The sequence below is a fragment of the Plectropomus leopardus genome, chromosome 5 (genome assembly GCF_008729295.1).
Source record: "Plectropomus leopardus isolate mb chromosome 5, YSFRI_Pleo_2.0, whole genome shotgun sequence".
Classification (NCBI taxonomy): domain Eukaryota; kingdom Metazoa; phylum Chordata; class Actinopteri; order Perciformes; family Serranidae; genus Plectropomus; species Plectropomus leopardus.
In genome coordinates, this window is record NC_056467.1 from 285,856 (window position 1) to 289,502 (window position 3,647).

Sequence of the window (3,647 nt, forward strand, 5' to 3'; positions counted from 1 at the left end):
ACGTTCTCTAAACTCTGTTCAAACACTGAAAAATGTTTAAAATGTTTGTTTATTTTTTTGTATCATGTCACATTAATAACATCAATAACATTTTCTGAATGTTGCTTTGAAAACGTTCCTCCTTTGTTGTCCTGTAACATTGTGGGAACATTTTATAAATAGAACATTCTCTGATCCGTCACCTCTCAGCATCACCGAAGCATCCTCTGAATGTTGCAGTTCAAACGTTAGTCAGCATCTAACCTCACAGGAACATTATCTGAAACGATTGATATCCTTAAAACTTTAAATGTTAGATTAAAATGTTTTCTTTAAAACATTATTGCAACTTAAAGGCAACGTTAGCCGATCCTGCACCGGAGGAGGACGGATTCACACGTCGCCCTGAAGACAAAGACGCCTGCAGACGGACGCAGAGAAAGAAAAAGTCTTAAATGGGGATTTTTCAGCGGGAGTGTGGACGGAGCTGAATGAGTCTGGATACGCAGCGGCGAACAGACGCGTCCTGTGTAGCGTGGCGAGCTTCAGGAGGATGAAGCGAAGGTAGAGTGGACTGATGTGGGAGCAACACGAAACATCAGGAGGCATATTTTTAGGATCTCCTTCCACCGCCTGTCTCTCCATCCCTCCCTCCCTCCCTCTTTGACTGGTCCTCTCTCTCCTCTCTCTTCTCTCTCAGCCTCTCATCACATTCAGCAGCTCTCAGCCTGAGAGGAGGAGGAGGAGGAGGAGGAGGAGGAGGAGGATCAGCAGGAGGAAACAGTGGAGTAAAATAGAGCAGAATGGAGTCGACGTGTGTAATCAGCTGCTCCGTCGTCTCTTCTCTCCGCTGGATTCTCGCTCTGGGATTATTTTGAACTTCGTTGGGTTTTTTTGGACGTGCTTTTCTTTTTCTTCGGCGCGCTCTGTTTCTGCTGCTTCTCTGAAGACGTCACTGAAAGTTGTCGATGTTGAAGATGGACGTGTGAACGAGCGACCGAAAAAAAACAAATCCTGAGAGACGAGAAGACGACGAGTCGCTTTGATTCAAGCTTCATTTCTGGACGCGTTATCGGGGCGTAAACGAGAAAATCCCAGCAGCTCCTGCAGCCATGTGCGTCCGACGAAGAGTCTGAAAGCCTGAGATGGAAACTGATAAACTACCCAGCATGCATTGTGGCTTTTTCAATCGTATGGGCTGCTGCTGTTTGTCGTGTTTGAAAACGAGGAATCATTTGAGCCGTGAGACTCAGATGGAGGTTTCAGCTTCCAAACTCCTGATTCAATGAAAAAGATTATTCGGGACAAAACTGATAATTAACGTGATTATTTTCAGGCAGTTTGATCGTCATGAAAGCGGCAAAAAGTTCAAAATTGTTCAGACGACACAGTTTAATGTCACATTTAGAGATTCTGCAGCTGAAGAAAATGACCAAAAAGACTCTGAGTGAGCTGTGATTCGCCAACGACTGAAGCTTCGTCTCCGCTGTGAAACAGGATGTGAACTTTTATCCGCTGACAAATATATAAACTAAAAATTATTCATAATTTTCCCTGATATGTCTTTTTGTCTGCGCTGTCTCAACCTCTGAATGTCCACGTCTTCATCTGTTGGACAGAAACGACGATGAGACTTGGTCAAAGACGAGTGTTAACTTTCTTCAGCCTTGAATGATTCTGAAGAATCTTTTCAAAAATGGACGCGTGAATCTCAGCGGCGGCTCGAAGCGGATCTGAAGTGATTCTGATGATGGAGCGCCGATAAGCAGAAAAACACCACGAACTGACTGAGCGAACACTCGGAGGACTCTCGTCTTCAGACATGTCACCTGTTTGGGATTAAAGAAGCGCGTCCTCACACTCGGCACGCACAGCAGGAGCAGCCGCTTGTTCCTCGGTGGCTCCGCCCACCTCTCGGGGAGATGGCGGCGGCCATCGCCAGCTCCCTGATCCGACAGAAGCGTCAGGCCCGCGAGTCCAACAGCGACAAGGTCGCCACCAACAAGAGACGCACGAGTCCCAGCAAAGACCCGCGGTCTCTGTGTGAGAGACACATCTTCAGCGTCTTCAGCAAAGTTCGCTTCTGCAGCGGGAAGAAAAGACCCGTTCGGCGGAAACCAGGTGGGTTCAAACACTCACGGCCGTTTGATCTGGACTCTGACACGACACGCAAAAACCACCTTAAACAGCTCAGGCTGCGCTCCTGTTCATACGTACGAAGAAATGCACTAAAATCTGTAAATAATACGCGCGTGAATTCACGCGAGCAGAGTGCTGATGGGAGGAAAGAGGCGCGAGTGAAGAGGCAGGTCGGGCCGATCGGTAAAGAATCAAGACTGAAGACCGCGTTCGTGTCAAGTTTAAAACCAAGTGAACTTTTAGTGTTTTTAAGGTAATTTGGTACATCAGGTACACAACTTTATGTGTACAAGTAAGTATGTAAAACATACAAAATGAGGGTTTTGTGTTGATCACAGCTTTAAACTTTCAAAAGCTGAGAAAATGGCTTTGATTTATGAAAACGTGGGTAGAAAGAAAGAAAAACAAAAAAAGTAACACAAAGTTGCTGAAAGTAAACAAAACCTTCACTCAACGCTCATTTTCAGCTCGCTCTCTTCTCTGCTTTTACTGATTTCTAGGAAATGTCTTGCCGTGTTGCTTTTTGCGTCATTCCTCACGTTTCTGAAAAAAACAAAAAAACCAGTTTGTTCTGGTTTGAAGATGAAACAGCTTGTGAAAGGCGTCTCATCACACTTCAAGAAAACTGATGACGATCCAGGTTCCAAGGGGTTAACTGGAGCTGTAATAGTTCTCGGTATCGTCTGCTGTTTGGTGAATGCAAAAAGACACAGAGGCAGCTGTTGCATAAAACTTTACATAATCTTCATCAACGCTTTTAAAAATTTAATGTCATTTCCCGTCTGGAGACCTTTCGCTTGATAAAATAACAGAAAGCTCGAGTGTCCTCCTTCAGAGCGAGGAGTTAAATGTTTCCTCCTGAGGACGCGGGATCGTCTCAGAGAGCAGCGGGAGACGTGCAGTTTGGACGGACGTTTAACATTAACGCACTCATGAGCTGCGTCTCTCATTAGCCGACTCCCCGCTGCTGCCAGACGCTTCATGTTTTCTTGGCAATGCAACAAACAGCCTCTTAAAGGAAGCATTGTGGAGCGCTTCTGCTCGATCAGCTGCTGCAGTTTACAGCTCAAAGACTGTTTGAACTTCTGCAACTTCTGCAGCTGCTCAGAGCGAGGATCAGAGCGGAGACGCAGAGTCCCTGAGTCACTGCAACCTCCGCGTCAGCACGTTTTTCATCCTTCAGCATCACTGAGCCCCCTGCTGACGGCTTTGCTTTCACTGCGTTTGCGTGACATCTTTGTTGAGGTTCGTGAGCGACGGCGGGAGGAAACGAGAAGTAAACAACGGTCTCTGGTGTCCTGGACGCAAAAATGACGTTTTCGGATCTTTATTGTATCAGACTCTCAGACAAGTAAAGGCCAGTCAGAAATTCATCCTACTTAAAAAACGACCGCTGCATACTCGTACTCACTGCTCCACGTCTCCTAGTGTCTGTTTTTCTACAAAGAAATATTGTTTTAATTTTATAATTAATTTTAATCAAGTTTCAAGTCTTTCTCGTTTGTCTGATAATTAAGGTGAAACAGTCG

General features: G+C 45.6%; 1 pseudogene; it reads left to right on the plus strand.

Annotated features, from left to right (window-relative positions):
• Window positions 1-1,760: 1,760 nt before the first annotated feature.
• The window catches only part of LOC121942835, an 18,507-nt pseudogene continuing 16,620 nt past the window's right edge, over window positions 1,761-3,647 (plus strand).